At 51.3% G+C, this 11,329-nt stretch overlaps 1 pseudogene; it reads right to left on the bottom strand.

Annotated features, from left to right (window-relative positions):
- Nucleotides 1-2,749: 2,749 nt before the first annotated feature.
- On the bottom strand, nt 2,750-8,181 carry LOC115949217 (annotated as a pseudogene).
- Nucleotides 8,182-11,329: the final 3,148 nt, after the last annotated feature.

Below are 11,329 nucleotides of genomic sequence, written 5' to 3'. Positions count from 1 at the left end.
GAAAGAGTGGCTGATAGCCCTGGCATTCCAACAGAATCACTTGGAGGGGAATAAACCTTTTAAATTTTAAAAGTGTGCAGTTGTTTCTCACAATGGGGCACTCGTCTGGGATATAAAATCTCTTTTATGGCCCAAGAGATTTCAGATGAATGGCACGCCCCTCCTGATTTTATCAGGTCAAGTGAGTACTAGTGCATGTAAGAGCTACGAGTAATCCTCAAAGTGTGAGTGAAGTAGTGTGCTTGGCGTGGGTATGAGACTTAGAAGATCCTCATACCTATTTTTAGCCAGATTGAAATTTCCGTAATCCAGATGTATAAAAGTCAGCTTCAAAAGTCAGACAATAAATTGGACCCATCCTGGTCTGTTGAAGCTTTAAGATATTGGACGGTTGGAAGAAAAAGAACGGAAGGATGTGTGGTGGGGGAAGAAAGTGGGGACCCAGTGGCTGGCGGGACGTGTGTGAAAGAGGGAGTGAGAAGCTGCACGCAGGATGCATAGAAGAGGAAAGCAGGGAACCTGTAGCTGGCAGGATGCATGAAATTGAAGGATTTGTAGGGGCTAGAGAGCACCTGAGGATTGCCAGGTTGAGAGTCACGGTGTTAGTGAGGGCAAAAGTCGCCATTTAGTAGAGACAGTGCTCATGTGGAGGCGAGTAGTTGAGGCAACTTTCCCAACCTGCCAGCACAACAGGGGGCGGGGAGAGCTAAAGATATAAAAGGTAGAGCACCCATTTTGTAGAGGAGCACATGGTTGGTGGTCACAGGGACTCCCAGTGCTGAAAACTTTTTCCTTATTCAGTCCTTTTTTTTTTTTTTTTTTTTTGTTAAGGTTTAATAAACATTTGAAATTTTAAAAGTAAGCAGTCGTTTCTCACACCCTGGAAACCTAAGCACCTTCCCCTCCCAGGGAGCCTTTCCCCTGGCCTGTTTGGAGCTGGGTGTAATGATCGGCTCGTACAAGTGGGGGTTGTGATGGTTCGGTAACTGATCTCAGAGTGCAAAAAACAACACAAAGGGGATTTTAGTACTAATCAAAACAAATTGCACCTTTTATGTAGTGCCCACAGCAAATGTGATAGAAGGATTAGAAAGGATAGAGAGAGAAAGAAGGGGAAGGGGAATATAGCCACCAAAGGAGAGACGAAATCCTCGTGGTCCAGCCAATAGATCTGTCTTGTCACATCGAGGAGAATCCCAAAGTCTTGGTTAACTCAGGAGTCTATTATAGTCCTCTGCGGAAGGGGGAACAGATACAGGACCATGGAGAATAAGTCTGTAGAGAACAAGTACAGACAGTCCAGTTTGGGACCCATTGTTCCAGGACTGGTTTATATGGGAAAGCAGTCTTGGTCCAGTGAACACACCTGCAGGCAACACCTGGCAAACATCCTGCTTCAATCAGGCCAGCACCCCCTGTGTTAGAATTATAGGGAGGGAGTCTCAGTCCTAGGGAGGGAGCTTCAATCTCCGTCTGTCACAGTGGTCATGAGGAGATGAGAGATTTTCCATGGGGGATCACCAAAATTACCCCAGAAAGTTCATTTGGCCAAAAGGTGGGAAAATTCACAGGCTATTGTGATAAGCGGGGATCATGAAGCAGGGATAAGTGTACAGAGCAAGTCAGTCCTGGCCAGGCCCTGCTTGAAGCAGTGTACCATGGCGGCACAGCAAACACACCTGTAAACAATCACTTGGCAAGCATCCACCTCAACCAGGCCCAGAACTCTAGTCAGGGTCTTCATGGTCGTAGTCTCTGTCTTTGCAATGATCATGAGGCAAATGAGGGAAACTTCAGACCTTCTCTTACACTGGGCTGCAGCTACCCAGTGGTGCTTTTTCTCCACCACTGCCTCAAGGTTTCTTTGCTACACTGTAGTCCCCACACCCCCTGCCCTAGTGGGACACCCTGTGGCTCCTGCTACAGCTACAGAGTTTATGATATATCTCATCTACCACTCTGGGACTTTGTTCATCCCTGCATTCCCTGTACTCACCCTCTGCCTGCTCAGTGCCCACAATGTCAGTGTCCAGCACCAGCACCTCTCCCTCCGTTGGGGGATGGGGGGAAAGGGCTTCAGGGAGGCCCTGCAGGGATAAAAAGGTTTGGGGGTGTGGTCTGGGGAGGAGGGAAAGGCCAGAACTGCCTACTCACCTGTCCTAGGGTTTCCTGGTGGCTGCAAGGAAAAGGAGATTGGGCTGTGACTGTGGGACCCCCAGGGAATCTGACCCCCCAGGTGACCCCTGAGCTCTCACTGTACCCCTGATTCCCTCTAGGACCTCTGAGCACCACTGAACCCACCATAACCCCAAACATGGCAGGGAGGGAAACTCCCCCAGTATCCCTGAGGACCCACCCCAACATCCCTGCATGATCCTACAGCAGGGATCTCAAAGATCCCAGGATCTCCCATTGCCAGCCCAATATTCCTTAAGGGTGTCTCTTCCTGGGACACCCCAGGACACTCCAAAATGCCCCCAGGTGCCCCAGGACCCTGAGAAAAGACTACTGAGGGCTCAGCCCCACCATGTCAGGGCTTTGATCACCACCCCATTGCCCCCCAAACCTGGGGACTTGCCATTGCCCTTTGGGAGCCCATCCCCCCCTTGTTACCACCCCGGCAGTGCCACAAGTGACAGCCTGTGCTGATAGCCAGGAGCAGGAGCAGGAACAGGAGGGTCCTGCTGATCCCCACAGCTACTGCTGGAAACAGAGAGGTACACATGACACATTGGGGTCACCTGTCACTTCAGGGGTTCTGCATCCCTGGTGACCCCATTTGACCCCCACCTGTGACCCAGGGTGAGCCAGATGACACCTCCAGGACCAGCTCAGGGCTGAGTGCCCAGAACACGCAGTGCTCGTCCTGTCACAGCTGGTTGGTGGTCATGCACTGGTAGGTGCCTCAACATCCCACACTGACGGCCTCCAGCTCCAGGAGGGTTCCTCAGACCATGTCCCAGCCGTGTCACAGCCAGGTGAAGGTGACAGGGGCTGAGCCCACCTGCACTGAGCAGCGCAGGGTCACGGGGTCACATCCAAGCACCTGGTGTGACAGGGGACCGGGAGTGATGGTGGCATTGGCACGGGCACTGTGGGGAAGAGATGGGGCTGAGGCTGGAGGGAGGGGCAAGCACCTAGTGTTGAGTAGGGGTACAGGGATGGGATGGGGAAGGTATGGGAGACTGTGGGTGAAAGACACCCAGAGCCAGAAGGTCCTGATCACACAAAACTGTGTCTTGTGATGGTGGTGGCCATTACTTAAAGTGGGATGAGGGTGGGATGGCTGCTGTGGGGGTGGGGGTGCTGTGGGTCCCAGACATCTGGGACGGTGACATTCAGGTGGACACTCTTGGCCACACTGTCCCCTTCACTGGCCTGGCAATGATAGCGGCTACTGTCATTGTCCCCAAAGTGGCACAGCTCCAGGCAGGGGCTGGTGCCCAGTGGTGCCTCCAAGCCCCCCCACAGTGCCAGGAGGACAGGGGACGTGTCCCTGCAGCCACCACGCAGCTCAGCACCAGGCAGTCCCCCAGTGCCACCTGTCCCCTGGGGGGCTTCACCCACAGGGACACCCCTGAGAGTGGGACCCCTGCAGGGGGAGATGACACGACTGGGGGATACAGGGAGATGCAGGGGGGGGTTGGGGTAGGAGGGGAGTAAATGGGAGCCCAGTGTGGGAGAAGGGATCCCAGGGAGGGCTTTGGTGACCCAGGCAGTGACAGGGAACAAGAGAACAGACAAGAGGGCATTCAGGGAGAGACATGGTGGGCTCAGAGAGGTGTGGGGAGATCCTCAGGGTTGAACGAGGGCACCAAGGAAAGAATGGAGAGAATATGAGGAGGTTCTCAGGTAGGGCTGGTAGAGATTTTGGTGTGGGGCCTCATGCCCATCCTTGCACTCACTGCACACTGTGACGTGGAGCCAGACGCTGCTCTTCCACACGGCCCCCCTGACTCAGAGTGCACCTGGCAGCTGTAATTCCCTGAGTGGGAGACCCCCACGGCGGGCACCAGCAGCTGCAGGGACTCCTGCGGGCCCCCCACCACCTGACCATCCCAGTAGAACATGTGCAGGAAGGGGGAATCAGGGCCACAGGGGTCTGGGGGTGCTGTGGCAGCTGAGAGTCAGGGAGGACTTCTTGGTGGGCTCAGAGGGACCCTCCAGCACCGGTACAGGGAAGAGGTCAGGGCAGGAGGTTAGGAGCAGTGGGGACGGTGACCCCAAGTCCCTGGGGAGGGGCTGTGGGGGTGTCGGGGTGGCGACTGTGGGGTGCTCACTGTGCACTGTCACTGTCACCAGCAGTGACTCCTGCAGCCCCCAGGATTTCACCCGGCCCCTGCAACTGTAGTGGTCACTGTGGTGCAGCTGCAGAGGGGACAGGGACAGCTCGGTCCCATTGGGGAAGACCCCCAGTTCCTTCTCCTCATGGTAGAATGAACACCGAGGTGATCATGCTGTTCCGTCAGCCCCAGCAGCGCAGTGTCACTGTGTGCCCCTCCAGCAGCACCTACACTGGCACCTTCAGCACCAGTGGGTCTGGGGGACAAGTGGGTCCTGTCACATCACAAGGGCCTGGGGGGTACCAATGGCACCGGGACCCCCTATTGGGTCACATCCAGCTCACCAGCAGTCCTGTTATAAATTGTGTTCAATTTGTGTTGAATTGGGGCTGGGTTGGGAATTGTTTTGGGCTGAGTTGAGGGGTGTTTGTTGCGGGTCCTGGGGAGGGGAGGTCCAGGGTTTGGTGGGGGCGATAGTCGAAGGGGGCGGGAGGTGATTGGACAGGGGACTTGACCAATCATTCGATGCCCTGAGAAAATCATTGGTCCAGAATGAATATTGATAAGACCCAATGAGAACACCGGAAAACGACCAATCAACGTGCAGATCCAAAACCCACCAATCCTGGACCTGAGAGGGATTATAAAATGAGGGTTTTGGTTGGGTTCAGGGGTCTTCTCCTTCAGAGGGACCTAGTTTGTGGGGGAGAACCCAGCATGTTTGGGACATGTTGTTATCTTTGGGTTGTTGCGTGGGAGTTTGGGCTTATCTCAAACTCCTTGTCCTCTGTAGTTTGTTTTAATAAAGGAGAGCCTTTTTCCTTCTCAAAATCTGGCCATGTTCGAATTCATAACAGTCCAGTCCACTGAGATGCTCTGGGATGTTCTCAGACCAGGGCACAGGCTCTGGTCACAGCAGGTGGTGACCCATGGAGAGGAGCCCACCCAGAACCCTTGGGGTCCCCACGGGTGCCAGGTTGGGGACACCAAAACCCCCCTCACCATCTGAAATGCTCATGGGAGGGCTGAGCCCGGTGCTGGGTCTCTCCTACATGTAGCTGCCACTCACGGTGACAATGAGGTGGTTGCATCCCTGCTGCCAACACTGCTGCCCATCCTTGTACCAGGTGGTGGCACCGGCGGTCCCCGAGCCCTGGCAGGTCAGTGTCACCCGGTCCCACAGCACCGCCGGCCTCCAGGGGGGCTCCACCAGGAGCTGGGTGGTCTGGGCACCTGTGGGTGACAGGGGACACCAGCCTGCCAGGGCCAGTGTGGGGCTGGGGACAGTGGTGGGGGGACACAGCATCTGCCAAGGACTCACCAGCGAGTCTGGGGGTCTGGGCTGGAAGGGAGAAGGGACAGGGCTGGATGGGGGTGGCACTGCTGGCACAGCAGCACCTGGGATACAAAGTGTTGTGACTGTCTTCAAACTGTCCCCGTGGGGACAGCAGTTCTTGTGGGAAAGTGTGTCTGGGTGGTCCTCAAAAGATTTGCAGAAGCAGGGGGACGTGTCTGTGTCACAGCCACCCGTGCACCACATCAGTGTGGCACGACCGCCTTGGGAACAGGGGCACTGAGGTCACCCTGAGCTGAGACAGAACATGGGGACACTGTGGACACCCCGGGCACGAGGACACTACGGACATAGCCCATGCTGGCCCAGGTCACCCCCACCAGCTCATGATCTCATTCCTATGATCCCATCCCCATCATCCCATCCCCATGGCCACATCCTCACGGTTCTTGTCCCCGCATCCCAGTTCCCTTGTCCCTATGCCCAGAGTTACCTGAGCCCAAAGGTGCCAGTCCCCACATTCCTGTCCCCACATCCCCATCCCCAAATTCCTGCCCCCTGTTCCTGTCCCCAAAGCCACCCTACATCCCCAGTCCCACCCAGGTCCACTGTGGGTAACATGGAGTGGCACTGTTGGCATTGGGGACCTCAGGGGACCCCACAGCTCCGCTGTGCCCCTTTCCCACTGCTCTCTGCCTCATCAGGGCCTATCCCCAGGGCATCAGGCCCATGCCCCGGGCACTCACCCCACAGGAGCAGTGCCACCTTCTTGGCCATTTCGGTGTCCCCAGCTGTGTGGACTGGCTGTCACTTGCTGCTGTGCCCACTGCTCCCCTGGCTGGCAGTTCTTTGGATGAAGAGTTGGTTACTATCCGGACTAGACATGGAATTGCATGTGGTAGGAATATTACACTTGCTAATGCACACATCATAAAGAAGGCTAATTTCTTCCACCATTTACCATTCCATTACCATTACCATGACTTCCATTACCATTTTCCAGGGGAACAAGTTGTCCCACCAATTGGATTCTCCAAACAAGGGTGTCCATTTTTGTGTTCCAACATAGGTTAGTTTTCTAATATTTTGAGTAGTGTTTTTAATTGCATGACTTTGGTCATCAATCCCTAGGCAGCATTCTGAAGTATTAAATTTGCCACATATCCCCCCTTCCTCTGCAAGGAGGTAGTCTACTGCCAATTTGATCTGATAAATTACTGATCGTGTTTGTTGTTGCTGCTGGTTTAAGAGATCAATCAATCAGAGTTGTTTGATTGGACATTATTTCAAGTACTGTTTGTAAATGGATGATTCAACTGAGCATATATACTGGGCTTCTGTCCCCCCAGGATCCATCTTGGGCCCAGGTAGCCGGGCCATAAGTATCGATAATCTTTTGTGGGGTCCAAATTTCATTGTTCCAATTTTGGGTTTCGCCAAATTAATTCCTTTTCTTTCTGGCCAGATCATCATGTACTGGGATTCCCAAGTTTGATTTCGCATCCTTAGGCAGTAAGAAAAAGGATGGTTTTATTGCTCCAATTGTGTAACTCTCAGTCCACCCTCCCACTAACTTCACATATGCCCTGTTACCACAGATCCAAAACAAATTTTTAGGTGCATCCTAGAAATTTGAATCTTGATTTGTTGTATGTTTCCAATATTTGGATAGGGTTTCTATTGCCCAGAATGGGCTAAAATAAGCTAAGTATCCACACATTTTTTCTTTTTCACTGTATACACATCTACTTTCAGTTTTTTTCTACCGATCAAATATGATTGGGGGGTTTCTGGGATCCACCTGGTGTGTTTGTCATTTGCTGCTAGATATCTTTTACGTGGTGTTTCTCCTACTTCTATACTATACATTTTCCCTTTTCTTGATAAACTCTCTTCCCCTATTATTGTTGATTTACCTTCCCCTCTCCTTCCCTTCTTTTGGGAGCTACCATGCTTTGTCTTGATGTAATCCATTTTAAAATGTCTAGGGAACCTAAACTGATACCATCCCATGGCCAAATCTCACTTAAGTGTGTCCCCCCCCAAGAATCAGTCAAATTAAATTCTTTTGTAATCTTTTCCACCATATCGATGAAAAGATTCTTACCATATATTTGTCCCTCTCTATCCCTTTGTCTTTTCAATTGCATTTCATTCTCTTTGAATGTATCCTCTAAGTTTGTTTCACTTTCTTGTTCAAAACATACCCATGTTTCTTTCATAGGGCACTCTCCTGACATCCTCTGGCTTGGATTTGCAATATTTTTAGCTAGACAATATATTTTGGTTATCTTCTTTACAGGTTGTTGACTGGGAGTGAATAATACATTTAGGATTCATGTTTGTGTGTACTCTGATCAATACACTTACTGTATCTCCTCTATACAAGGGATAGTAACACTTCTCAAAAATGTTTCCTCCACTTCCTCCCAAGTGGATGAGTAGTAGCATTGCTACGAGCAGGAGTCTGGTACAGGCTGGCCTCCTCACCTCTCAAACCACAGGGGTTTTCTCGGTGCCCAGAGAGTATTTCCTGCAGGTAGTTCCCAATCCAGTCTTACCTCCCACCTCTGGTTTTCCTATCTTCTGGAGACATTCTGTCATGACCCTTATCGTACTGACTCCCTTCCCTCAATTTGGTCCTGATTCGGGGTGCAAGGAGAGTGCTCTATGGAGCAGTACTGGAAAGTGAGATGTTGATTGTCAGTTCTTAGCTAAACAAAAACTTATACTATAACTATAACTATAACAAACATTAACAAACTTTAAGGATATAAGGTTAACAATGTAGATGTTTCCCGTGGCAAGGTTTTGTTCAGGGTTGCACTTCTTTCGGTGTTTTCCTCAGGATCAGTTTCAAGTCTTTATCGTCTCTGCTGCCTATAGCCCATTTGCTTGTCTCAGCGGGGGTTGTACTGGACCCTTCACTCAACTTGCATGAGTCCGTCCCCACTCCTTTGTTCTTACTGCAGTGTTTGTTGTAAGCAGGACCTGGAAGGGGCCTTCAAAGTGAACAGTTAGTGGAGGGTTCTTCCATGATTTAATAAATACCCAGTCTTCTGGATTAATACCATGTATTTTACAGTTCAGTGGGGAAGTTTGGGGAAGGTAGCCCTTTTTCCTTAATTCTTCTAGGGTTGCTGTTACTGTTTCTATATATTTTTGCATTGTCGTCCCCCCCTCTAGATGTTCCCCAATACTGTATGGGGTAAGCAAGAAAGGCTGCCCAAACAACATTTCGTAAGGAGAGACCCCTAGATCTGTTCTGGGTCTCGTTCTTATTTGTAATAGGGCTAGTGGTAAACATTTGACCCAATTCTGTTGGGTTTCTAAGACCAATTTTGTTAAAATATTCTTTAAGGTTTGATTCACCCTCTCAACCCTCCCAGAACTCTGAGGGTGCCAAGGGGTGTGCAACTCCCACTTTATTCCCAGGGCTCTTATGACTTGTTGCAGCACACTGGTTGTAAAGTGGGGGCCATGGTCCGAATCATTAATATTTACTAGCCCATATCTTGGAGTAATTTCTTCCAAGAGAACTTTCGTCACAGTTTGGGCTGTCTCCCTTCTCATGGGGAATGCTTCAACCCAATGCATTAGATGGTCAACTATTATATATCCTTGGGCTGGAGTTAATTCAGTAAAATCAACCTGAGTACTCTGGAAAGGTCTTATGGCTAATTTCCTCTGTCCCGGAGTGTTTTTTTGCATCACATTTGTGTTGACTTTTTGACAGGTTAAAGATTCTCCTGTGATGGATCTGGCTATTTCATATATTCCTAGTCCCATGTAATATTTCAGCAAATGATCATATATTCCTTGTGTTCCCTAGTGAGTTAATTGTTGTATCTCTTCCATCTTTCCTGGTTATTATTTGGTTGAATATTTTTTACCCATGTGGGGTCTACCACTTTCCATCCTCTGTTTTTACCCCTCCCATTTTCTCTATTTCTTTTAGCTCATTGTCATAGAAAATTGGTACCCCCTCTTCCCTTATTATCCCCTGGTCTTCTTTTACCATTAGGACTATGACTGGATCCCCCATTTCTAAGGCTGCTTCTTTGGTCACCAGGTCTGCTAATTTCTTTCATTGGATTTCAGGGGTATCCTCTTTTTGGTGGCCTTTAATATGGACTATGGCAATTTCTTTTGGTCCTCTGAGGAATTCGAGTACTTCCCTGATCAGACTTTCAAGCACCAGATTTTCACTTTTGAGTTAAGGTATCCCCTCTCTTGCCAGATTTTTCCAAAGGTATGAGCTATCCCAAAGGCGTATTGAGAATCTGTGTAGATTGTCCCAATATTGTCTGCTAATAAACCTAAACCTCTCTTTAGGGCATACATCTCGCAATTTTGTGCAGACCAATTTGAGGGTAATTTGCCTTTTTCTTTGATTTCCCCTGCTTCAATAATGGTGTATCCTGATGCCCCTTTCCCCATTACAATTTGAAAGGATCCATCTATATACAGGACTCTTCCATATGGAATTTCGGAGATTCTTCCTGCCCTGGGCTCCATTCCCCAGCTGCTCTTGCTGGCTCAGATCCTGCAGGGAACGAGCAAGAATGAAGAAGTCTGGACCCCCACCTGGAGCTGCCATCTTCCATGACAGGACCCCCTTGGCCAGCATGTGTCCCCCCTGGGACAGGATCCCCCCAGGATCTCCCCAGGACTCCCCTGGATGTACCAACCCAGGACAGAACCCACCCCCCAGTGTGACACTCAGCACAAACAGCCTCTTCCTTCTGTTGCAGGAGAGAAAGTGTTGGGGGGGCACAGCCAGACACCCCCATCCCCCACAGCCTCCATAGCTCTCCCTGAAGACCCCTCACCCCTGCTTCCCCCACCCTAGGCATCCCCCAAACCGTTCACTGCTCAGGAAGTTCCCAGGATCATCAAGGCTGAACTGGGGGCTTGTGAATTTGAGGGATAAAAGGAAGGAAATGGAAATGAAGTGAGGAAAAGTCACTGGGGGTGTGGGGACACAGACTCAGAGCATCTTGGAATCCCCTTTTGGTGACCCCCCCCCAAACCACAGGCAACCCAGAAGGCAGAGATTGGCCCTGGGCAACCCCAAAATCTGAGGCAGCCAGGGAAGGGGCTGTGACCCATGTGCACATCCAGTCCATCCGTGGCACCCTCATTCCCCTGGGAAGCAGACCAAGCGACCTCCATTCCTTATGTCCCCCCTCTCTGGGACCCCCATCCCAGTACTGACATTCCCCAAGATCTCCATGGCCCAGGACCCCCATTCCCAAGGAACCCTCTCCCCTTCATTCCATCCCCTGAAATCCTCCTTCCACCAGGACCTTGATTCTCCCAGGATCCACCCTCATCCCTTCAACCACCATCCCATGACCCCAGTTCCCTGGAGAACATGTTCTTTTGGGACTCCCATTCATAAGTCCCACCAGCCCTGGGGACCCCCATTCCCATGGCACCCCCATGCCCAGTGACTCCCCCTCCTCTTGATCCTCATTCCCCAGGGCTCCCATCCTTGGATCCCCCCATTCCCCAGGGACCCCCATCCCTGGCTCCCCAAGCCCCCTGAGCCCCACACTCCTGGGAACCCCATGTCCCACCATGTGCCACTCAGACTGTCCCCAGGCTGTCCCCACTCTGCCCACAGCCTGTCCCGCACTTGTGGCCACCCTGCCTCCACCAGGTTCAACCTATGCATGAGGATGAGACCTGACCTCACTTCCTTCCCCTTCATCCAAAGAGCCGCCAGCCAGGGGAGTGGTGGCCACAG

Source organism: Geospiza fortis, unplaced genomic scaffold, assembly GCF_000277835.1.
Source record: "Geospiza fortis unplaced genomic scaffold, GeoFor_1.0 scaffold228, whole genome shotgun sequence".
In the NCBI taxonomy this organism is placed as follows: domain Eukaryota; kingdom Metazoa; phylum Chordata; class Aves; order Passeriformes; family Thraupidae; genus Geospiza; species Geospiza fortis.
Note: the sequence above shows the minus strand (reverse complement) of the source record. Positions and strands in the feature narration are given on the sequence as shown.